Genomic DNA, 26,918 nt, shown 5'->3' with positions numbered 1-26,918 from the left:
TTGATTGCCCCATCTATGTCGTTATGTTTTCATGTCCAGATGCTGTTCTGTTCCATGTCCGTTGTTTATTAAATGTTCACTCCCTGCACCTGCTTCTTGTCTACCAGTGTCAATCCTTACAAAATGCTGACACTACTAAAGGAAGCATCAGGGAGTTTGGGGTTTATGTTTTGGTTGGTGAGTCGGGTCCGGGTGCCGTCACCGATGGAACCGGGGATTCCTCGGCTAGCTTGCCGGGCTTCAACGTCTTAGCTGGCTCGAGAGGTCTTCTTGCCTGGGTTGGCTCGGCAGACGCCCACCCCACGTCATGCTTCAGCCGGCCAATCAGGCTCCCACGCCACAGTCAGTTCGTTGGGCTCCCACGCCTCAGCCGGATCGTCAGGCTCCCACGCCTCAGCCGGCTCGCCAGTCTCCCACGCCTCTGCCAGCTCGTCGGGCTTCTACGCCCCTGCCGTCTTGTCCAGCGCCCATGCCTCGGCTGGCCCGTCAGGCTGTCCCAGGTGGGACGCTGGGTGGCGCCCCTAGAGGGGGGGTACTGTCACGCCTGCTCCCGCTCTCCCTCTCTGGCGTACGCCTGCTCCCGCTCTTCCTCTCATTACGCTCATCAGTGCTCACTGGACTCACCTGGACTCCTTCACTTTGTTGATTGCCCCATCTATATCTGTCTGTTCCTCCATTGGTTCCCGGTGTCAGCATTAATATCGTTATGTTTTCATGTCCAGACGCTGTCCTGTCCTGTTCCATGTCCGTTGTTTAATAAATGTTCACTCCCTGTACCTGCTTCTAGTCTACCAGCGTCGATCCTTACAGGCTCAATAACCCACATTTTGTATTTAACATTGTTATCAGGAAATATTCAAAAAATATGGAAATCAGCTCTTGTGCTGCCACTGCATAAGGGAGGGGTTAGTAGTGACCTTAATAATTATTGCCCCATTTCAAGGCTTCTTTGTCTAGCTAAGATTCTTGAATCGTTGATAAATGTAGAACTTTGATATTTTCTATCTGAGAAATGTATTTTGTCTGTAAACCAATCAGGGTGTAGACCTGGGCATTGCACTATTACAGCAACCACTTTAGTTGTTAATGATCTTGTCAATGCTTTAGACACTCAAATGAAATGTGCTTCTCTGTTTGTGGACCTATCAAAAGCTTTTGATACTGTTGATCATGCTGTTTTATTGAATAAGTTGTCCTCGATAGGCCTGAGCTCGGACGTCTGTTCATCGTTTCATGATTATTTATCTTAGTTACAGAACTTAGGCCATCGTTATTGATGAGGTTAAGTCTGAATTTCTTGAAGTACATAAAGTTCTACCACAGGGGGCGATTTTGGGACCTGTTCTCTTCAATTGTTATAGAAACACCATTGGTCAATCTGTTAAATTGTAAACTTCATCTACAGTCCATTCGGAAAGTATTCAGACCCTTTGACTTTTTCCACATTTTGCTACGTTACAGCCTTATTCTAAATGGATTAAATTGTTTTCCCCCTCATCCTTCTACACACAATACACCGTAATGACAAAGCAAAAATAGGGTTTTAGAAATGTTAGCAAATTTATAAACATTTTTTGGGGGAAATATCACATTTACATAAGTATTCAGACCCTTTACTCAGTACTTTGTTGAAGCACCTTTGGCAGTGATTACAGCCTTGTCTTCTTGGGTATGACGCTACAAGCTTGGCACACCTGTATTTGGGGAGTTTCTCCCATTCATCTCTGCAGATCCTCTCAAGCTCTGTCAGGTTGGATGGGGAGCGTCGCTGCATGCTATTTTCAAGTCTGGGCTCTGACTGGGCCACTCAAGGATATTCAGAGACTTGTCCCAAAGCCACTCCTGCGTTGTCTTGGCTGTATGGTTAGGGTTGTTGTCCTGTTGGAAGGTGAACCGTCACACCAGTCTGAGGTCCTGAGCGCTCTGGAACAGATTTTCATCAAGGATCTCTCTGTACTTTGCTCCCTCTGTTCATCTTTCCCTCGATCCTGACTAGTCTCTCAGTCACTGTCACTGAAAAACATCACCACAGCATGATGCTTCCATCACCATGCTTCACCGTAGGGATGGGTGTCCAGTTTCCTCCAAACGTGACACTTGGTATTCAGGCCAAAAAGTTCAATCTTGGTTTCATCCGACCAGAGAATCTTGTTTCTCATGGTCTGAGAGTCCTTTAGGTGCCTTTTGGCAAACTCCAAGTGGGCTGTTATGAGCCTTTACTGAGGAGTGGCTTTCGTCAAAGATTGATTGAGTGCTGCAGAGATGGTTGTCCTTCTGGAAGAATCTCCTATCATTGGAGCTCTGTCAGAGTGACCATAAGGTTCTTGGGCTCCTCCCTGACCAAGGCCCTTCTCCCCCGATAGCTCAGTTTGGCCGGGCAGCCAGCTCTAGGAAGAGTCTTGCTGGTTCCAAACGTATTCCATTTAAGAATGATGGAGGCCACTGTGTTTTTGGGCACCTTCAATGCTGCAGAAATGTTTTGGTACCCTTCCCCAGATCTGTGCCTCAACACATTTCTGTGTCTGAGCTCTTCAGACAATTCCTCCGACTTCATGGCTTGTTTTTTTCTCTGTCATGCACTGTCAACTGTGGGACCTTATGTAGACAGGTGTGTGCCTTACCCAATCATGTCCAATCAATTGAATTTACCTTAGGTGGACTCAATTCAAGTTGTAGAAACATCTGAAGGATGATTATTGGAAACAGGATGCACCTGAGCTCAATGTCGAGTCTCATAGCAAAGGGTCTGAAAAGTTATGTAAATAAGGTATTTCTGTTTTTTTAATTTTTTTATTTGCTAACATTTCTAATAACTTGTTTCCACTTTGTCAGTATGGGGTATTGTGTGTAGATTGATGAGGAAAAAAAGGTATTTAATCAATTTCAGAATAAAGCTGTAACGTAACAAAATGTGGGAAAAGGTCTGAATACTTTCCGAAGGCACTGTATATCAGAGGACTGAAGGGACCACCCTGGCGGAGCTTGTGGCAGACTTGTACGTGTGTTTGTTATAACCTCTCCAGTTAAAGGTTAATAAAGAGAGAATAATTTAATATTGACTTCAGGTGTCCCTGGTGTTGAATTTCCGAACAGGATCTGCGAGGGAATACCGGTGGTGAGTTCCGTGTGAAGGCATGAGGGAAATTCCCATCTGACCAAAGAGGACGTGGACCCGCCCAGACCAGACTTTTACTGTGAGCTTCCCGGGGAAAGATACCTGATCCGCGAACCTCTGAGGGACATGTCTATTGAATTTCAGTAAGTCAATTTAAATACATTTATATCAAGAAAATATATACAGTACCAGTCAAAAGTTTGAACACACCTACTCATTCTTGATTTTTATTATTTTCTGCATTGTAGAATAATAGTGAAGACATCACAACTATGAAATAACACATATGGAATCATAGAGTAACCAAAAAAGTGTTAAACAAATCTAAATATATTTAATATTTTTGATTCTTCAAAGTAGCCTTGATGACAGCTTTGCACACTCCTGACATTCTCTCAACCAGCTTCACCTGGAATGCTTTTCCAACATTCTTGAAGGAGTTTCCACATATGCTGGACACTTGTTGGCTGCTTTTCCTTCACTCTGTGGTCCAACTCATCCCAAACCATCTCAATTGGGTTGAGGTCGGGTAATTGTGGAGGCCAGGTCATCTGATGCAGAAGTCTATCACTCTCCTTCTTGGTCAAATAGCCCTTACACAGCCTGGAGGTGTGTTGGGTCATTGTCCTGTTGAAAAACAAATGATAGTCCCACTAAGCACAAACCAAATGGGATGGCGTATCGCTGCAGAATTCTGTGGTAGCCATGCTGGTTAAGTGTTTCATGAACTCTAAATAAATTATTGACAGTGTTACCAGCAAAGCACCCCCACAACTTCACACCTCATCCATGCTTCACGGTGAGAACCACACATGCAGAGATCATCCATTCACCTACTCTGCGTCTCACAAAGACATGGCGGTTGGAACCAAAAATCTTCCCTAATGGTTTAATAAATAAAATATCCAGCCAAAGGAAATGTCCATGTGTGATATTCGGATATTCACATCTGGATTCAGAATTTGTTAGGATATGGTGCATATCCACAAAACTCCAAATATGCATTGGAAATGGTTTGTATTGTATAATGCCTGAGGGACTTTACAAATAATTGTATGTGGGGGGTACAGAGATGGGGTATTTATTCAAAAATAATGTTAACCACTATTATTGAACAAAGAGTGAGTCAATGCAAGTTATTATGTGACTTGTTAAGCACATTACTACTCCTGAACATATTTAGGCTATGTATAACAAAGGGTTTGAACACTTGACTCAAGACATTTCAGCTTTACATTTTTTATTAAGTTGTAAAAATGTCTAAAAACTAAATCCCACTTTGACATTGTGGGCTATTTCGTGTAGATCTTAAATGCAGGCTGTAACACAACAAAATATGGAAAAAGTCAAAGGGTGTCAACAGAGGTTGGAACCAGTTCAGGGAACAAAACCGAGACATTTTTCAAGGAACAGAAATGGAACCTGGAACAAAGTGATCCATACTGTTCCAGAACAGAACAGATATTTTTTTCTAGTCCCACAAAAAAAACACAAAGCGCCTATGCAAATCCCTCACTCTAACACTCAGAAACATATTGCAGTGGCTGCCTGCAAGCTGAAAATCTTTGCCTGTGAGTGTTTAGGCTACCTGCCCCCCCAAAAGCAAAGGCTACTGTACTGTGATTCAGAAGATAGGGAGATAATTTTTAATTAGCAAGAGATGAATGGATAAACTTTTGAAATGCTAGTTAAGTATACCGTAGGCTTAGTTATCACATTTCATGTTGGATTTATTAACACCAAAAAGGTAAAACTTGTTTTTACTCTGGTGCCGCTTGTTAGCTAATGTTAGCTATCTCAAGCTTGTTAGCTAGCAAGCTCAAACGACATTCAATGTTCCTCCATAGAAGCTGATCCTCCTAGGTATAGTTCTCTGGACCTAATTCAGAGAAGTAATTTAATGAGCTAAATGTAAAAAAACGATTGATTTCACAGGTTAAAAAGAAACAGAAGGGAACGATGTAAACAGGTACTTTTTTGGGGTTCAAACCGTTTCACAACTTTATTTTGTTGTTGGGTAAAGTGGAACGTAACGAAAACAATAGTGGTTCGATTGGAAAGTTATTTTGTTTACAACCCCTGGGTGTGAATACTTTCTAATTTGAGTGTTCCAAATTTACATTTACTATAATACGTCTAGTCTATGAGACCAGGCTGCAAATCGGTATGTTCAATTGTATATATGATTAGCCATCAGGTCAGAATACTGCACGTTATCCAAGTGGGAAAAAAATCACTGTCCTACAATGGTTATATTAACAAACCTGAGCTTCTACTTAGTTCATAAAAAACAGACAAATATAAAATAAAAATATAAATAAAAGATTATCAGAACAGACAATCGCATCCATATCCAATTGGCACACTATTCCCTAGACCCACTCCAATTCGCATACCGCCCCAACAGATCCACAGATAAAGCAATCTCAATCGCACTCCACACTGCCCTTTCACACCTGGACAAAAGGAACACTTAAGTGAGAATGCTGTTCATTGACACAGCTCGGCGTTCAACACCACATTACTAAGCTAAGGACTCTGGGACTAAATACCTCCCTCTGCAACTGGATCCTGGACTTCATGACGGGCCGCCCCCAGTTGGTAAGGGTAGGCAACAACACATCTGCCACGCTGATCCTCAACACTGGGGCCCCTCAGGGGTGCGTGCTCAGTCCCCTCCTGTACTCCCTGTTCACCCACAACTGCGTGGCCAAGCACGACTTCAACACCATCATTAAGTTTGCTGATGACACAACAGTGGTAGACCTGATCACCCACAACGATGAGACAGCCTATAGGGAGGAGGTCAGAGACCTGGCAGTGTGGTGCCAGGACAACAACCTCTCCCTCAATGTGAGCAAGACAAAGGAGCTGATCATCAAATCAAAATCAAATTTATTTATATTATTTATCATGTACTACAGGAAAAGGAGGGCCGAACAGGCCTCCATTAACATCGATGGGGCTGTAGTGGAGCGGGTCAAAAGTTTCAAGTTCCTTGGTGTCCACATCACCAACACACTATCATGGTCCAAACACACCAAGACAGTCATGAAGAGGGCACGGCAACACCTTTTCTCCCTCAGGAGACAGAAAAGATTTAGCATGGGTCCCCAGATCTGCAAAAAGTTCTACAGCTGCACCATTGAGGGCATCATGACAGGTTGCATCACCAACTGGTATGGGAACTGCTCGGCATCCGACCGTAAGGCGCTACAGAGGGTAGTACGTACGGCCCAGTACATCACTGGGGCCAAGCTTCATGCTATCCAGGACCTATATACCACCATGGCATTTTTTGCCTTTACCTCCCTTATCTCACATCATTTGCTCACATTGTATATAGTCTTATTTTTTTTTTCTACTGCATCATTGATTGTATGTTGTTTTACTCCATGTGTAACTCTGTGTTTTTGTATGTTGTCGAACTGCTTTGCTTTATCTTGGCCAGGTCGCAATTGTAAATGAGAACTTGTTCTCAACTTGCCTACCTGGTTAAATAAAGGTGAAATAAAAAAAAAAAAATACTAGGCGGTGTCAAAGGAAGGCCCAAAAAATTGTCCAAGACTCCAGTCACCCAAGTCACAGACTGTTCTCTCTGCTACCGCATGGCAAGTGGTACCGGAGCACCAAGTCTAGCTCCATAAGGCTCCTTAACAGGTTCTACCCCCAAGCCATAAGACTGCTGAACAATTAATCAAATGGCCACCTGGACTATTTACACCTAGACTATTTACATTTTTACACTGTTGCTACTCTCTGTTTATTATCTATGCATAGTCACTTTACCCCTACCTACATGCACATATTACCTCAACTAACCTGTACCCCCGTACATTGACTCGGTACCGGTACGTCCTGTATATAGCCTCGTTATTGTTATTTTATTGTGTTACTTTTTATTAAAAAAATTAACTTTAGTTTATTTAGTAAATATTTTATTAACTCTATTTCTTGAACTGCGTTGTTGATTAAGGGCTTGTAAGTAAGCATTTCATGGTAAGGTCTACACCTGTTTATTCGGCGCATGTGACAGAAAACAAATGTATTTGATATATAGTGCACTACTTTTGACGAGGGCCCATAGGGCTCTGGTCAAAAGTAGTCCAGTATGTAGGGAATAGGGGTCCATTTGGGACACAGCCACATACATCATCAAACCCATGCTGTTTTGGTACAGTGAAGTGACCCTCATTCTCTCATTAAAATCATTGTATCCCCTGATCTCGTGCACTGTTGTTGGGAGGAAGTAGCGCAGTCCAATTTAATACAGCCAGAGGTTTTCGTAGCATCATGTTCCAATTAGTTCCCACGTCAAACATTATGTTAAAGGACACTGCACTCTGGAAGGGTATCGAGCTGATGTTGCTATACTGTTCCACTGACACCAGGCATTTGATCAAACACACAACGACAACTATGGATTTGGTTGGAGGGGGAATGACGTAGTGTACTAGGGGAACATGATACTCCACAAAGGCAATTTGTAACGACAGCTATTAAGGTTTAACAAGCAATACCCAAGTGAGAAAAAAGCAGGCCACTGTACATCACATTAGCCTACTGATGTGATATATTATGACAGGATGGCGGGCGGGGAGGCCGAAGGAAAGAGAATGACAGAAGCCCATTCTTCTTTTTCATTGCAGCCCCTTTTGCTCTGCTCTTCCCTCACAGCAGCAGCTGAAACAGGTGTGTTTTGACTTAGGGCAATGAGGGCACAGAAGTGCTGTCCCATCCTCATATGATTTTACAGGTCACACTGACTGAGTACACACACACAGTCACACACTCACTCACCTCACACATCCCAGTTGCATATTCCAACTACACGCATTATATGCAAAATGTCCACACGCACACACACACACCACGACTGTTAGCCACCCTAGTCACACAAACACTCATTACAACCATCTCATGGCTACATAACACATGACGGACTAGGTCTTCGGCTCAGGAAACAGAGGTTTCCTGTTTGTTCGCAAAGTTCTATTGTTACCCTAGCTGACTCCTATACTACATACACTCTCAGCTCAGTGAGTCTCTCTCTCTCTTTCCGCTTCTCTCTGTCTTTCTTCGTGTTACAAAGAATTTGAGTTAAATACTGTATGCCTATATTTCTCAATCCAAAATGTTCAATACGCCCTTTGTTCTTTTAGACCCCAATCTCTAATCTGGACCTCTCACTCGACTGATATTGACCTGTCCACACACATACAACATAAATCTCTAAAACACATTTTCAGCTTTTATCTCTCACTGGAGTCATGAGTCACTTCTCTTTTCTGACTTAATCATACAGTATCTTCTTTGTCAACTCAAACGTTCTTTCTCTCTCGGTACCTTTGGGCCCCCGAGTGGCGCAGCAGTCGGGAGCCCAAACATTATCTCAATGCTAGAGGCGTCACTACAGACCCTGGTTTGATTCCAGGCTGTATCACAACCGGCCGGGATTGGGAGTCCCATAGGGCGGCACACAATTGGCCCAGTGTCACGATTGTGTGTAGGAACGGACCAAGGCGCAGCATGAATATCGTTCCACATATTTTATTATAATGTGAAACTATGCAAGGCATACAATAAACCATAAACAAAACAACAAACCGTGACGAAGAGATGCTACATGCACTCAAAATAATCTCCTACAAAACAAAGGTGGGAAAAACAACTACATAAATATGATCCCCAATTAGAGACAACGATGACCAGCTGCCTCTAATTGGGGATCATCCAAAAAACCCAACATAGAAAAACAGAAACTAGACCCAAACAACATAGAAAAATAAACTAGAATAAACCCCCCAGTCACACCCTGATCTACTCTACCATAGAAAATAAGAGCACTCAATGGTCAGGACGTGACACCCAGCGTCGTCCGGGTTAGGATTTGGTCCGGGCAGGCTGTCAGTGTAAATAAGAATTTGTTCTTAACTGGCTCGCCTAGTTAAATAAAGGTAAAATTAAAAAAATATATATGTTCCTTCCAAGCTGTAACTTCACGCTGTGGGAAGCAGGGGTTCTGTTTGCATATGGGAGGCAGTCAGGGGTGTTGGGGGATTGAAGAAAAGTCTGGATGAGCATCTAGATTTAATGCACCATTCAGGTCATCAATTGTTCAACGTGCAAATTCCCTTTCTTTTAACCCCCTATCTTCTCAACATTTTGCCTCTGTTCCCCCTGTTCCCTTCCCTCCTCTCCTCCTCTCTCGGCCCCTCTCCACTCCACAAACTCAATCCCCTGTTTTCTCTCTCCCCACTGCTTCTCTCCCTCCCAACCTCTCACTTTCACCTCTCTCTCCACTGCCTCTTTCCCTCCTAACCTCTCTCTCCACTGTCTATCTCCCTCCCAGTCGATCCTCCATCTCTCCCCACTGCCTTCCCCGTCCCTCTTCCCTTTCCCAGGGAGGCTCTTGTGTCTGCCAGGACCTCTCTGCTGGAGCACAGGTTTCCTGAGTACAGGAAGAGGAGCTGGCAGAGAAACACATTGAGAAACGCCAGCACGGTCGTTCCCACTGAGGCACACACGCACAGGGCTAGTCACACTGAGGTAACACAGACAACTACACTGCACGTCACAGAAACATATATTCGTATACAAAGGCATGTACAAATATATATAGATAGATGCAGGCACACGTACGCACACACTATTGCAAATGCATTTGTAGAGGGGTACTCACATTCACTGTCTGTAATAACTATTTGACAATTGCAGTTTTATATATTCAGGCTCAGTACTCAACATACAATTAGAGTCAAATACTCACTAAATGTTTGTGTAGGGTAGGCCTATATGAGTAGAGTATGTGTGTGTTAAAAGACACACATATTCTACTAATATACACAAAAACATAGTATCTTACACACTTGTATGCATGTACAAACCCTGTTAAAACAGAATGAACCTGCACACCATCACTCACACTATTAACAGTAAACACCAACGTCCCATTTTACTCAGTGAACGATGTTAATGTCTCAGTGGCTCTTTAGTGTCTCCCTTGCCCTCCCTAAGTGAATGATGTGTACGTCTCTCTGGCCCCTAAGTACACTCTAAAAAGGGCAGTGCCCTCCGCTGCCTGCCAGCCACTCCAAGTTCACCACTGTGAATGAACGAATGCGACCCTCGGCACCTGAAGAGGCATTGACCTAATGACGCTGGCTGTGCCACTGAGCACATGAAACATCTGTTGGTCCATTTTTAACTTGGTATATCATTACCATCACCTAGGGTGAGACCAAGGTTGGGAATGATAATCTTTGAAAATTTGTTTTGAAATTGAGAGGAGGGGACATACAGTTGAAGTCGGAAGTTTACATACACTTAGGTTGGATTCATTAAAACTTGTTTTTCAACCACTCCACAAATTTCTTGTTAACAAACCATAGTTTTGGCAATTCGGTTAGGACATCTACTTTATGCATGGCACCAGTAATTTTCCAACAATTGTTTCCAGACAGATTATTTAACTTATAATTCACTGTATGACAATTCCAGTGGGTCAGAAGTTTACATACACTAAGTTGACTGTGCCTTTAAACAGCCATAAAATGATGTCATGGCTTTAGAAGCTTCTGATAGGCTAATTGACATCATTTGAGTCAATTGGAGGTGTACCTGTGAATGTATTTCAAGGCCTACCTTCAAACTCAGTGCCTCTTTGCTTCACATCATGGGAAAATCAAAAGAAATCAGCCAAGACCTCAGAAAAAAAATTGTAGACCTCCACAAGTCTGGTTTATCATTGGGAGCAATTTCCAAATGCCTGAAGGTACCACGTTCATCTGTACAAACAATAGTACGCAAGTACAAACACCATGGGACCCCGCGGGACCACGCAGCCGTCATACCAACTAGCAGTACTGTAGAAACTAAATACATTACAACGGAACAATTTGACTAGTGTAATGTTAGCTAGCTACATAGTTGTCTTTGTATCAAAGATAAAGGCGTAGTACAGAGTAACTATCGAGGTTAGCTAGCCAGCTACATTTTCAAACAAAGTCAACAACGCAGCCGCTGCTAGCTAGCCAACTCTACCAGCTAGCAGTACTGTATCATTTTTGAGTCAATAAGATTTTTGCAACGTAAGCTTAACTTTCTGAACATTCGAGATGTGTAGTCCACTTGTGTAGCTAGCAGGACTGACTTTGTGTTAGCTAGCCAACGTTTAATTACGTCTGCGTTATGAAAGGAACTAGACACGGACACGAATGATCCATTGGTAGTTTGTTGTAACCAAGTATTGGTGCTAACCGTGTTTTATTGGATGCTAGCATGCTAGTTAGCTACGGCGTCATAGGATACGGTGCACTGGGTGGGTTTCACGGAAGAATACTGTACCAAGTTATCTGGCTGAAAAAACTACGTTTGAGCCTATTCCCTGAAACATTGAACCACTGTAGTTTACATCAATTATAATTTCTAAAGTGGAAGTTGGAAAAGTTATATTTGAGTGTTTCAGTGAATAGTTAGTGAGGGAGGCCCTGCTCTCTTGCTTCCCCAGTTGTTTAGTTAATTTTCATGCCAATCTCCTTTGCATTAGCATAGCCTCTCCTGTAGCCTGTCAACTATGTGTCTGTCTATCCCTGTTCTCTCCTCTCTGCACAGGCCATACAAACACTTCACACCGCATGGCCGCTGCCACTCTAACCTGGTGGTCCCAGCGCGCACGACCCACGTGGAGTTCCAGGTCTCCGGCAGCCTCTGGAACTGCCGGTCTGCGGCCAACAAGGCAGAGTTCATCTCAGCCTATGCTACCCTCCAGTCCCTCGACTTCTTGGCGCTGATGGAAACATGGAATACCACAGAAAACACTGCTACTCCTACTGCTCTCTCCTCGTCTGCCCACGTGTTCTCGCATACCCCGAGAGCATCTGGTCAGCGGGGTGGTGGCACTGGAATCCTCATCTCTCCCAAGTGGACATTCTCTCTTTCTCCCCTGACCCATCTGTCTATCTTCTCCTTTGAATTCCATGCTGTCACAGTCACTAGCCCATTCAAGCTTAACATCCTTATCACTAGCCTCCTTCTTTCCACTCATCTCCTCTTTTGATGTTCTTCTACTAATCTCACTGCAACTCCCCTCCAAGTCTCCGATCACTATCTTGTATCCTTTTCCCTCTCGCTCTCCTCCAACACTACTCACTCTGCCCCTACTCAGATGGTATTGCGCCGTCGCCACCTTCGCTCTCTCTCTCCTGCTACTCTCTCCTCTTCCATCCTATCATCTCTTCCCTCTGCTCAATCCTTCTCCAACCAATCTCCTGATTCTGCCTCCTCAACCCTCCTCTCCTCCCTTGCTGCATCCTTTGACTCTCTATGTCCCCTATCCTCCCGGCCCGGCTCGGTCCTCCCCTCCTGCTCCGTGGCTTAACGACTCATTGCGAGCTCACAGAACAGGACTCCGGGCAGCTGAGCGGAAATGGAGGAAAACTAGCCTCCCTGCGGACCTGGCATCTTTTCACTCCCTCCTCTCTACATTTTCGTCCTCTGTTTCTGCCGGTAAAGCCACTTTCTACAACTCTAAATTCCAAGCATCTGCCTCTAACCCTAGGAAGCTCTTTGCCACCTTCTCCTCCCTCCTGAATCCTCCTCCCCTCCCCCCCTCCTCCCTCTCTGCGGATGACTTCGTCAACCATTTTGAATAGAAGGTTGACGACATGCGATCCTCGTTTGTTAAGTCAAACAACACCTCTGGTCCTGCTCACATTGCCCTACCCTATGCTTTGACCTCTGTCTCCCCTCTCTCTCCAGATGAAATCTTGCGACTTGTGACGGCCGGCCGCCCAACAACCTGCCCGCTTGACCCTATCCCCTCCTCTCTTCTCCAGACCATTTCCGGAGACCTTCTCCCTTACCTCACCTCGCTCATCAACTCATCCTTGACTGCTGGCTACGTCCCTCCCATCTTCAAGAGAGCGAGAGTTGCACCCTTTCTCAAAAAACCTACACTCAATCCCTCCGATGTCAACAACTACAGACCAGTATCCCTTCTTTCTTTCTTTCCTCTCCAAAACTCTTGAGCGTGCCGTCCTTGGGCAGCTCTCTTGCTATCTCTCTCAGAATGACCTTCTTGATCCAAATCAGTCAGGTTTCAAGACTGGTCATTCAACTGAGACTGCTCTTCTCTGTGTCACGGAGGCTCTCCGCACTGCTAAAGCTAACTCTCTCTCCTCTGCTCTCATCCTTCTAGACCTATCTGCTGCCTTTGATACTGTGAACCAGCAGATCCTACTCTCCACCCTCTCTGAGTTGGGCATCTCCGGCGCGGCTCACTCTTGGATTGCGTCCTACCTGACAGGTCGCTCCTACCAGGTGGCGTGGTGAGAATCCGTCTCCGCACCACATGCTCTCACCACTGGTGTCCCCCAGTGCTCAGTTCTAGGCCCTCTCCTATTCGCGCTATACACCAAGTCACTTGGCTCTGTCATATCCTCACATGGTCTCTCCTATCATTGCTATGCAGACGACACACAATTAATCTTCTCCTTTCCCCCTTCTGATAACCAGGTGGCGAATCGCATCTCTGCATGTCTGGCAGACATATCAGTGTGGATGACGGATCACCACCTCAAGCTGAACCTCGGCAAGACGGAGCTGCTCTTCCTTCCGGGGTAGGACTGCCCATTCCATGACCTCACCATCACGGTTGACAACTCCATTGTGTCCTCCTCCCAGAGTGCTAAGAACCTTGGCCTGGACCCTGGACAACACCCCGTCGTTCTCCGCTAACATCAAGGCGGTGACCCAATCCTGTAGGTTCATGCTCTACAACATTTGCGGAGTACGACCCTGTCTTACACAGGAAGCGGCGCAGGTCCTAATCCAGGCACTTGTCATCTCCCGTCTGGATTACTGCAACTCGCTGTTGGCGGGGCTCCCTGCCTGTGCCATTAAACCCCTTACAACTCATCCAGAACGCCGCAGCCCGTCTGGTGTTCAACCTTCCCACATTCTCTCACGTCACCCCACTCTTCCGCACACTCCACTGGCTTGCAGTTGAAGCTCGTATCTGCTACAAGACCATGGTGCTTGCCTACGGAGCTGTGAGGGGAACGGCACCTCTGTACCTTTAGGCTCTGATCAGGCCCTACACCCAAACAAGGACACTGCGTTCATCCACCTCTGGCCTGCTGGCCCCCCTACCTCTGCGGAAGCACAGTTCCCGCTCAGCCCAGTCAAAACTGTTCGCTGCTCTGGCACCCCAATGGTGGAACAAGCTCCCTCACGACGCCAGGACAGCGGAGTCAATCACCACCTTCCGGAGACACCTGAAACCCTACCTCTTTAAGGAATACCTGGGATAGGATAAAGTAATCCTTTTAACCCCCCCCCCACAAAAGATATAGATGTACTATTGTAAAGTGGTTGTTCCACTGGATAGCATAAGGTGAATGCACCAATTTGTAAGTCGCTCTGGATAAGAGCATCTGTTAAATGACGTAAATGTCAAATGTAATACCGCTCAGGAAGGAGATGAGTTCTGTCTCCTAGAGATGAATGTATTTTGGTGCGAAAGTGCAAATCAATCCCAGAACAACAGCAAAGGACCTTGTGAAGGTGCTGGAGGAAACAGGTACAAAAGTATGTATATCTGTCACGTCCTGGCCAGTATATAAGGTTAATTGTTTTGTAGTTGGTCAGGGCGTGACAGAGGGTATTTGTTTTATGTGGTTCAGGGTGGTGTGTTTGTTCAAAGGGGGGTTTGATTTAGTATTTCCGGGGTTTTGGGTTGATGTTCTATGTTTATGTATTTCTATGTGTAGTCTGGTGAATGTATGTCTATGTTTGGTTAATTGGGGTTGGGACTCTCAGTTGAAGGCAGGTGTTGTCTATCTGCCTTTGATTGAGAGTCCCATATAGTAGGGTGTGTTTGTGTTTGGTATTTGTGGGTGATTGTTCTGTGTTCAGCCCTAGGCTTTGCCAGACTGTTTGTTGTTCGTTCGTTTTCGTGTTTTGTTGTTTTGGAGTGTTCTTTTGATAGTTAAATAAAAGTCAAAATGAGCATACACGTACCTGCTGCATATTGGTCCTCTTTCACCGACGACAACCGTGACAATATCCACAGTAAAACGAGTCCTATATCGACATAACCTGAAACGCCGCTCAGAAACGAAGAAGCCACTGCTCCAAAACCGCCATAAAAAAGGCAGACTACGGTTTGCAACTGTACATGGGGACAAAGATTGTGCTTTTTGGAGAAATGTCCTCTGGTCTGATGAAACAAAAATAGAACTGTTTGGCCAGAATGACCTTCGTTATGTTTGGAGGAAAAAGGGGGAAGCTTGCAAGCTGAAGAACACCATCCCAACCATCAAGCACGGGGGTGGCAGCATCATGTTGTGGGGGTGCTTTGCTGCATGAGGGAATGCTGCACTTCACAAAATAGATGGCATCATGAGGAAGTACAATTATGTGGATATATTGAAGCAACATCTCAAGACATCAGTCAGGAAGTTAAAGCTTGGTCGCAAATGGGTCTTCCAAATGGACAATGACCCCAAGCATACTTCCAAAGTTGTGGCAAAATGGCTTAAGGACAACAAAGTCAAGGTATTGGAGTGGCCATCACAAAGCCCTGACCTCATTCCCATAGAAAATTTGTGGGCAGAACTGAAAAAGCTTCTGCGAGCAAGGAGGCCTACAAACCTGACTCAGTTACACCAGCTCTCAGGAGGAATGGGCCAATATTCACCCAACTTATTGTGGGAAGTTTGTGGAAGGCTTCCCGAAACGTTTGACCCAAGTCAAACAATTTAAAGGCAATGGTACCAAATGCAAATTGAATGTATGTAAACTTCTGACCCACTGGGAATGTGATGAAAGAAATAAAAGCTGAAATAAATTATTCTCTCTACTATTATTCTGACATTTCACATTCTTTAAATAAAGTGGTGATCCTAACTGACTTAAGACAAGGAATTTTTACTAGGATTAAATTACAGGAATTGTGAAAGACTGAGTTTAAATGTATTTGGCTAAGGTATATGTAAACTTCCGACTTCAACTGTATGTTTGCTTCAAGAAACAATTAGAAGTACTTGTAATGTGTGTTTCTAAAGAAACACAAACAGACAAACTATGTTTTATTGTTTTTGCATTATCATCCCCTAGCTGTAACTAATGTTGTCGTTGTTGTTGTTGTAAATTGTTGGACACTGCTTGTATTAAATTCAATCTCGCTTTGGGGTGGCAGGTAGCCTAGTTGTTAGAGTGTTGGGCCAGTAACCGAAAGGTTGCTGGATTGAATCCCTGAGCTTACAAGGTAAAAATCTGTTATTCTGCTCCTGAACAAGGCAGTTAACCCACTGTTCCCTGGTAGGCCACCATTGTAAATAAGAATTAGTTCTTAACTGACTTGCCTAGTTAAATAAAAAATGAAACACTACATATCACTATTTACCTATGATGTCAATACTCTGCACCCAGTGGTGAGTTGGTTTTTAGGAAGAAGGAAAGAAACCCGATTAATCTTTTTATTAGGTGATTTAACGATGTGGCTATATTTGTATTTTGAATTCATCTAACGTTACCGCAAATTCGCTGTCGAACAGATGCATTTTGTGTCGCATAGGAACCTAACTAAAGATAGATAGCTAAATAATCTGTTCTCTCTACTCTAGTAAGATATCATAATTTCCTTGAGAAAAATAGTCATCATGTAGGCCAACTGACTGAAGCTATTTCTCTATTCATAGCTGAGCTGTACCTATATCATGTTGCCAGTTTCTACAGCGACAGATTTGTGCATGTATTCACCTGTTGGCAACGAGCTAGGGTAGCACACTAGCTCATTTGTAGTATTGGCAAGGAATAGCCTAGCCCTGGGCATTTGTCGCGTTCATGTGCTAGTCGGAACTAGGAATCTCGGATATTCAATTCAATAATGTGATTTGTTAATTCGTTGAATGCGGCACGTGATTAGCTGCAACCAGTTAGCAAGTCGGACATTTCCGACTAACACGTGAACACGGCAATTGGCTGTGTTGGAGAAGATCAATGTATCATGGGTAAATGGTGACTGACTGACTGATCTACAAGTAATAATGAGTCGTTATTTATGATGCAAGGTTATTTGTAAATCAGTCAGTCGGTAGTCACCTGCAGTCGTATTGATGCTCTCGAACACGGCCACAGTCTCAAGTCAGATGGCGTCACCTCTTCTGCAATGCTCCTCTCTTCAGCCGATCAGTACAGGCAGAATCGATGCGCTTATGGAGCCAGATACCTGCCAAAAGGTTGAACGTACGTATCGTTAGGATCGTAAGGAAATCCATGCATGAAACGTAATCGTTAAAATAGATCTACAAACGTTCAAATCCTATGTTACAACTATGAATGAACATTTACATGTTCAATTACTACTTTACGTCTCTCTTTACCCGGTTACTTATCTGTTTTGTGCATACAAACTTTTGTCAGTAATGTGGCATTTGCAAAGGACATGAACCGAACGTAGCTAGTCGAAGTTAGCTAATCATTAAAAAACAACTATAGTCAAGACATTAGAGATGCTTTGCAGCTTCCTGTTTAATTTCCAAAATAGAAGTCTAGAGCTTGTTTTACAACTGCATTCAATAACGATGTTATACCAGTAGATTACGAAGTATAAATCAAATCCAATTTTATTGGTCACATACACATGGTCAGCAGATGTTATTGCGAGTGTAGCGAAATGCTTGGGCTTCTAGTTCTGGCAGTGCCGAAATACCTAACAAGTAATCTAACAATTCCCCAACAACTACCTAATACACACAAATCTAAGTAAAGGAATAGAATGAGAATATATACATATAAATATATGGATGAGCAATGACCGAGCGGCATAGGCAAGATGCAATAGATGGTATAAAATACAGTATAAACATGAGATGAGTAATACAAGATATGTAAACATTATTAAAGTGGCATTATTAAAGTGACTAGCGATCCATTTATTAAAGTGGCCAATGATTTAAAGTTTGTATGTAGCCTCTCTGTGTTATGGATGTTTAAGTCTGATGGCCTTGAGATATAAGCTGTTTTTCAGTCTTTCGGTCCCAGCTTTGATGCACCTGTACTGACCGCACCTTCTGGATGGTGGTGGGGTGAACAGGCAATGGCTTGGGGGGTTGTTGTCCTTGATTATATTTTTGGCCTTCCTGTGACATTGGATGCTGTAGGTGTACTGGAGGGCAGGTAGTTTGCCCCCAGTGATGTGTTGTTCAGAACGCACCACCCTCTGGAGAGCCCTGCGGTTGTGGGCGGTGCAGTTGCTGTACCAGGCGGTGATACAGCCCGACAGGATGCTCTCAATTGTGCATCTGTAAAAGTTTGTAAGGTTTTTATGTGACAAGCCAAATTTCTTCAGCCTCCTGAGTTTGTCCGAGATGTGTACGCCGAGGAGCTTAAAGCTTTCCATCTTCTCCACTGCTGTCCCATCAATGTGAATAGGGGGGTGCTCCTTCTGCTGTTTCCTGAAGTCCATGATTATCTCCTTGTTTTGTTGACATTGAGTGAGAGGTTGTGTTTGCAAAACACCTCAATCCAAGAATCCTCCCCTCCTCCCTGTAGGCTGTCTCATCGTTGTTGGTAATCAAACCTACTATTAGTGTGTCATCTGCAAACTTGATGATTGAGTTAGAGGCATGCATGGCCTCGCAGGCATGGGTGAACAGGGAGTACAGGAGGGGGCTGAGCACGCGCCCTTGTGGGGCCCCAGTGTTGAGGATCAGCGAAATGGAGATGTTGTTTCCTACCTTCACCACTTGGGGGTGGCCCGTCAGGAAGTCCAGGACCCAATTGCACAGGGCGGGGTTGAAACCCAGGGCATCAAGCCTAATGATGAGTTTGGAGGGTACTATGGTATTGAATGCTGAGCTATGGTCAATGAACAGCATTCTTACATAGGTGTTTGTCTTGTCCAAATGGGATAGGGCAGTGGCGATTGCGTCATCTGTGGACCTATTGGGGCGGTAAACAAATTGAAGTGGGTCTAGGGTGACACGTAAGGTGGAAGTGATATGTTCCTTGACTAGTCTCTCAAAGCACTTCATGATGACAGCAGTGTGTGCCACGGTTCGATAGTAATTTAGTTCAGTTACCATTGCATTCTTTGGTACAGGAACAATGGTGGCCATCTCGAAGCATGTGGGGACAGCACACTAGGATAGGGAGCGATTGAATATGTTCGTAAACACACAAGCCAGCTGGTCTGCGCTTGCTCTGAAGACGCGGCTAGGGATGCTGTCTGGGCCGGCAGCCTTGCGAGGGTTAACACGTTTAAATGTCTTACTCACTTCAGCCACGTAGAAGGAGAGCCCACAGTCCTTGGTAGCGAGCCGCATCGTTGGCACTGTATTATCCTCAAAGCGGGCAAAGAAAGTGTTTAGTTTGTCTGGAAACAAGACGTCGGTGTTGGAGAAACGTGGCTGGTTTTCCTTTTGTAGTCCTTTATTGTGTGTAGACCCTGCCACATACATCTCGTGTCTGAACTGCTGAATTGCGACTCCACTTTGTCTCTATACTGACATTTTGCTTGTTTGATTTCCCTGGAGGGGGAATAAGTACACTATTTGTATTCAGGCATATTCCCAGTCATCTTTCCATTGTTAAATGCGGTGGTTCGTGCTTTCAGTTGTGGGCGAACGCTGCCATCTATCCACGGTGTCTGGTTAGGGTTTTAATAGTCACAGTGGGTACAACATTTTCTATACACTTCCTTATAAACTCACTCACTGAATCAACGTATACGTCAATATTATTCTCTGACGCTACCCGGAACATATCCTAGTCCGCGTGATCAAAACAATGTTGAAGCGTGGATTCCGATTGGTCAGACCAGCGTTGAATAGTCCTTAGCATGGGTACTTCGCAGAGGTGTGGATTCGAGTCACATGACTTGCACTCAAGTCAGACTCGAGTCACAAATATGATGACTTGCAACTCGACTTTGACGTTAACACCAATGACTCGTGACTTAACTTGGACTTGAGCCTTTTGACTCGACTTGACTTGATACCCTCCCCAAGCCCAAATATTAAAAATGATGCTATTAAAAAAAGTGTGCAGTGCATCAAGTCTTCATTTAACGGATTACAGTTTGAATCGGACAGCAGCCAATCAAATTGTGCCAGCTGAGAAAAAGTTGTGCGTGGCAGTGCAGAGGAACGTAAGCGGGTAAATTCAGATGGAGCCCTTGGAAAGATGATACCCAAAATGATTATTTTCGGCTATACGGACGAGGCTGTATCAACAAAAAACGTATTGCAACTTGCATAACATGCTGGAAGAAAATTACAGATGAAGGCGCAAAAATGTCCAACTTTGTTTGACATTTGAAGCTGCACAAAGAATGGTAAGTTGTGGCTAATATAGCCAACAGTTATATAATTTATAACTTTACTAGTGTAGCATGCAGGCTAACGTTACGTTAAATCAATGAGCCTCCACACAGTCAGTCAGTGCAGAAACGTGATCATTGCACCTAAGATTGAGCTACAACTGGCTAGGCAGTTGGTAGCCTAAATCCTGCCTGATGTTACTGCTGTTCTTAAAACCATTGACATACGTTAGCCTACTGTAACCACACAGAGTGTGTGTGTGTGTGTTAAGGTTGGGCGATTGTGTACAAGCCTACATCGCCCGATTGCGCCCCATAGCAATCCTCGATAGTCGATCACTATTGGGGGGGTTCTTTCTCATGGCTACCCATGTATTTCCATGGAAATATAAGGTTTATTTGGAAAGTAATAAATATATAGATATTTTTAAAAGCATTCATGATTTGCGTAAATGTAATATACTAACTATTACTCTTGTTAAAAATATGAAATGGTATTACATTTGGTGAAGAGCACATTATGACTTGTTTAGAACTCAAAACTCAAAGTTTAGGACTTGAGACTTGACTTGATACTTGACGGTCTTGACGGTCTTGACTTGAGACTTGACTCGGACTTGCCTGTCTTGACTTGGGACTTGCCTTGAGACTTGAGTGCTAAGACTTGAGACTTACTTGCGACTTGTAAAACAATGACTTGGTCCCACCTCTGGTACTTCCTGTTTGAGTTTCTGCCTATATGAAGGGAGGAGTGTATAGGAGGTGTATAGTATTGGGCCTTCAGCAAATTACTTGTGTGAGAATGATAAAGACACAGAAGAGCCTTGTCTAGAATAACCATCTGAGCTGCAAAATAGAAAGTAAATATGATTTAGGCTAGGCCTATTCAGCTATCTAAATATGCCATGTTGTTGTGTGTTATTTAATGGCCATATAATTGCATAATTTTTTTGTATAGCCGTGTGGGGCTATGGTGGTGCTCATGTAACCAAATGAATCACACTTTTCCCAGTATTTGGGAGCATGGACTGTAGGCCTTATATTAGGCATTTTGACTGTTGTATTAGTGAATTCCACTCTGTATGTAGGCTTGTTATAGCCGTTTGCGTTGCACAACCCCATCACGCAGAGGCTATATCCATATCAATAAATGAGACATAACAAAATATTGATTAAGTATTGGCTATATCCTGTCCTGAGTGAAAGAGCCAAGGGGTCATAAATGGTCAAGGCTATTCATAGCCTTTTCTTATTGCCAGATCTGTTTTCCCTGTCAGCCACTGCACGTGCTTCTTCAACTATTTTGTTTAACATTTATTTAGAGGATATATTTAGAGGCCTGTGAGCTAGGGCCTTTTTTAAAAAAGGGAGCCCTATAATAAAAACAGTTATTAAACACAAATAGAGTTCTAAAATTATTCAGCAAGACACCAGTACCCAAAATGATAGCCTAAATTGCAATGCTTACAAGTTGAAGGCCTATTTTTTATTTGGATAGGCCCAAATTAAACATTGAATTATTAAAGTGATAGGCTAAAGAACTTTGGAGAATTCAGAAAATTTTGAATACACATGGACTTCAATAAACAAATGGATAAGACTGTTCTATTCTCTTTGAGTTAGTTCCTATTGCAACTCAGACAAATGACTGAATGGATGACATACTGACTGACTGAAGGATGAATTAAATGTTCAAATATGTTGGAATGACGAGTTGCACGCATCATGCATGCGCTGCACTTTATTTGGCTAGTAGGCAAATAGGCCTACATTAGGGTATAATGACTGTTTGGCTGCATGCCTCCAGAAGGGCATCTTCTGAGGCTGAGAGGTGCTTTTCTGAAGGAACATGGTGCTGTGGTGCTCATCAACTGGGCAGCAGTGTCATGATGGAGGGAATAGTCTATACGGAGACTACTTAAGACCAATGCAGCAGAGTTATTATAAAGTGTGGGAATAAGCTTATGTCAGATTTAGCCTCTGTTTATTCTCTCCCTTGTTCATTTCAATGTCCATATGTTCATGACCCGATTCATATAAATCATGTCAAATTATTATATTTTAAATTCATATTAACCACTCCTACAGAATATGATTTGGCAAAATTTGGAGATATGAAATAAATATCGAAATGTTCAATAAAAAAATATTTTGAGTGGCATACTCCAGTGGTCATACAAAATTCATAGATTCCCCAAACAGCTATTATTCTTCTATGTTTCATTATTCCTGGTAGATACTACTGGTTATGTTTAATTATTCCTGGTATTTACTACTGGTTATTATTGCAGACAGAGCCCAGAGAATGGGGTGGTGCAAAACTGACTTAGTCATATTTTGATAAGGTGCATGCATGGGGATGTCCACGTCACCCAGAGATATGCAGATGTTGTAGAGAGACACCTAGCGGACTGAAACTTCACTGGTATAGGCATAATACAGCTAGTGCTATCTAGACTTACACTGGCAAACAAATCCATTACATTAGCTACTTAAATGTGAAGTAAACTCAACTGAGGAGAAATAGAGAATGGAGACTTTTAACTTGAAAACATGCAGGATACCTCTTTCCATTCCCGACTTCCATTTTTTTGTACTGTGTTATGCTTGTTCAGGTAGCACTCCTCACAGGTCATTTGGTGTATGTTTTTTTTGTTGGTGAGATGAAACTGCCAAAACTCTGAAAGGTTTTATTGTACATCAGAATTGCAACAGATTTGTTCAAGTCTAAAATGTTAGTCCGTAATCGTAATGTGGTGTTTGTATGTTCACAGATGAAATTTCATGTTTATGTTCATGTTTCACACATGGATTTTCTTACAATCCTAACAATATGTACTGTACGTTCAACCGTTTGGCAGGTATTTGGCTCCATACGCGCTATCTGAAGTAATGCTGCATTCAAACCAACTGGGAACTCGGAACTGGGAAGTGCGCTCAAAACAACTGGGAACTCTGGAAGAACCGAGCTCCAACTGGGAAAAATCGATTTGAACGTCATCCAACTCAGGAACTCGGCCCTCTTTCTAGAGCTCTGACTTTCTGACCTAAAGATCACTGACGTCATGATTTGACCTCGTATTTTTCAGAGTTCCCAGTTGTTTTGAACGTGGCATAAAACAATGAGCCCTGGGCAGAGGAGACGATGAATCTGTATTGTTCTTGACCAAGTGCACATGCGCCAAATCCACCTCTTTAAAAAGATCACTGTAAAAACGTACCCTAAATTGTCTACTTAATCTACTTGCATGAAAAAGTATTACATTTAGTGTAGCGCATGTGAAACATCTGGTTAATATTAATTTCATATTGTTGTAGGTGATAAAAATCAATTATCTTTCTGGATCTGATCCAGCATCAACATGTGCATGGCAAAAAATAAAGAAGCTAATGATCCTCTGTGGCTAAGTCATGCTCCCTGGTGAAGTATTTTGAATTATTTTATTTAGACAGGAGTAATTATATAGTGTTGGCGAAACATCAATTTCCTTTAAGGCAGTCCAACATCTTAACAGTGCACTGTGGACCCGCCAACTTTCTTTTCCAATCGCAAGAGGCTGAAACCAGAGATATATAATGACAGAGATGCTGATGTCTCTGCCCTAACAATGGGATCTTTGTCCCAAAGGCGGGGAGGTAGGCGACAAGCTTAGGCCTGCATATGTCACGTCCTGACCCTTGTAAGAGGTCATTTGCCATAGTAGAGCGGTCAGGGCGTGACAGGTGGTTGTGTTGGGTGTTTTTTTTTTTTGGGGGGGGGGGCACACGGGTAGATCGGCAAAGGCGAGGTTAAGACCTGAGCCAACGCCCCGTGCTTACCGTGGGGAGCGAGTGACGGTAGAAGCACCGTGTTATGTGGTGGTGCGCACGGTGTCGCTCATGCACACTCACAGCCCAGTGTGCTCGGTGCAAGCTCCTCACCGTTGCCGTGCTAGAGTTGGCCGGCAGCCAGGGAGAAGTGCACCGGCTCAACGTATCTGGTCTCCAGTGCGTCTCTTCGGCCCAGGTTATCCTGCACCTGCTCTACGCACGGTACCCCCCATTCACCAGCACGGCCCAGTTCGTCCTGTACCAGCGCTCCGCCCTTGCCAGGCTATAATCAACATCGAGCCAGGACGGGTTGTGCCAGCCCTAAGCGCCAGACCTCCAGTGCGCCTCCAAGGCCCAGTGTACCCTGTGCCTGCTCCGCGCACTCTCCCTCCAGTGCGCCACCATAGCCCAGTATGTCCTGTGCCTGGTTCTCGCACTCTTCCTCCAGTACGCCTCCATAGCTCAGTACGGGCCGGTGCCTGCTTTGAGCACGCGGTCCTCAGTGCGTCTCCCCAGTCTGGTGAGACCGGTTCCAGCTCCCCGTAGGAAGCCTCCAGTGATGATCAATGGTCCGAAGCCTCCATGCGATAATCCATGGCACGAAGCCTCCAGTGATGATCCATGGCCCGGAGCCTGTAGGGATGATCCATGGCACGAAGCCTCCAGTGATGATCCATGGCCCGGAGCCTGTAGGGATGATCCATGGCACAAAGCCTCCAGTGATAACCCATGGCCCAGAGCCTCCAGTGATGATCCATGGCACAAAGCCTCCAGTGATGATCCATGGCGTGGAACCAGTAGTGATGATCCAAGACACAGAGCCTGCAGCGAAGGTCCCCGGTCCGGAACCTACAGAGACGCTCTCCAGTCCGGAGCCTCCACCGACGCTCTCCAGTCTGCAGCCTCCGGCGACGCTCCTCAGCCCAGAGCCTCCGGCGACGCCACTCAGCCCGGAGCCTCCGACGATGCTCCTCAGCCCAGAACCTTCAGCGGCGGTCTGCAGCCCAGATCTTCCAGCGGTGGCCTGCAACCCAGATCCTCCAGCGGCGGCCTGCAGCCCAGATCCTCCCGTGGTGGTCTGCAGCCCAGATCCTTCAGCGGCGGCCTGCAGCCCAGATCCTCCAGCGGTGGTCTACATCACAGAGCTTCCGGTAAGGATCTACAGTCCGATTCCTCCAATAATGATCCACAGGCCAGGGTTACAGAAGCGGAGGGATCTGCAGGCGGAACGGGGGTTATGCCCTGATCCGGAGCCACCTCCGTTGCTGGAGGATCGGAGGCAGAGGAAGGGTCTGGGTGTAGCGCATGAGCCGCCATAGACGTTTGTCACTCTCCCTTCCCTCCCTTTGTGTTTGGGGTTGTTTTTGTTGGGTTTTTGTTTGGGTGCAGTTGGGGTCTGCACCTTTGGGGTGGGGGGTACTGTCACGTCCTGACCCTTGTAAGAGGTCATTTGCCATAGTAGAGCGGTCAGGGCATGACAGGTGGTTGTGTTGGGTGGTTTTGGTTTTCTGTTTATATGTGGGGTTTTTCTAGTATTCTATTTCTATGTTTTGTTTTCCAGGTTTTGGCCGGGTATGGTTTCCAATCAGAGGCAGGTGTCTTTCGTTGTCTCTGATTGGAAGCCATACTTAGGCAACCTGTTTTCCTTTGGGGTTTGTGGGTAGTTGTTTTCCGTTTTGTATACGTACCTGACGGAACTGTTGGCTGTCATTTTGTTATTTTGTTGAAGTGTTATCATTAATAAAATAAATATGAGCACTTTACACGCTGCGCCTTGGTCCCCTTTCAACGACCCTTGTGACAGCATATTATTACCCTAAGAAATGCACTGGGTTTATACTGAAAATAATTTGGCGAGAGTGAGCCCTCTTGCTTCGCCTCTTCGTTTGCTGAAACTACATCACTAGAGAAAGCACCCGAGCCCTGAAGTTTCCCATCATCCTGACCAAGCTCCTGGAGTGGGTGTTCGGCATCTCTGTAATAGGTGCAGCATTGGCTCTTGTGACTTTTGACCTTCTAGACATGAGGCTCCCAGAGGCCTACAGGGAGGTGGCCGGGCCTATGCCTATGTATCTGCTGCTAGTGTTCGGCTGCTACGAGGTAGCCACCTTGTCACACATTTCGTCGTGTTGAGGAAAGGAGGACCAAAATGCAGCGGGATTGTGGACACTCATGTTTATTCCTGATAAAAACATGTAAGGTGTCCACTTGAAGAAAAACAAAACAATAAACAATACTCACAACGGCAACAGTGTGGCAGGCTCAAACAAACGCAGTGCACACAACAATCTCCCACAAAAGACAAACACACCCTCATATATGGGACTCTCAATCAAAGGCAAATAGACAACACCTGCCTTCAATTGAGAGTCCCAACCCCAATGAACCCAAACATAGAAACAGACACACTAGACTAAACATAGAATACATGAAAATCAAACAGTGCCCAAAAACCCCGGAATACCTAAATCAACTGCACTACAACAAACACACCACCCCTAACCACATAAAACAAATACCCTCTGCCACGTCCTGACCAAACTACAATACCAATTAACCCTTACACTGGCCAGGACGTGACACACCTTCAACGACTGTGAGGAGGCATCCAAAGAACTACAGGCTCAGATAAAGGAGGCCAAGTAGGACCTGAGAAAACAGGTTTGA

The 26,918-nt window shown here is 44.5% G+C and overlaps 1 pseudogene; it reads left to right on the top strand.

Moving 5' to 3' along the window:
* Positions 1-307: 307 nt before the first annotated feature.
* LOC115173116 (dolichol-phosphate mannosyltransferase subunit 3-like) lies at positions 308-26,918 on the top strand (annotated as a pseudogene).

The sequence above is a fragment of the Salmo trutta genome, chromosome 34 (assembly GCF_901001165.1).
Source record: "Salmo trutta chromosome 34, fSalTru1.1, whole genome shotgun sequence".
Classification (NCBI taxonomy): Eukaryota; Metazoa; Chordata; class Actinopteri; order Salmoniformes; family Salmonidae; genus Salmo; species Salmo trutta.
The sequence above is the reverse complement of the archived record's forward strand: the minus strand, read 5'-3'. Positions and strand labels throughout refer to the sequence as shown.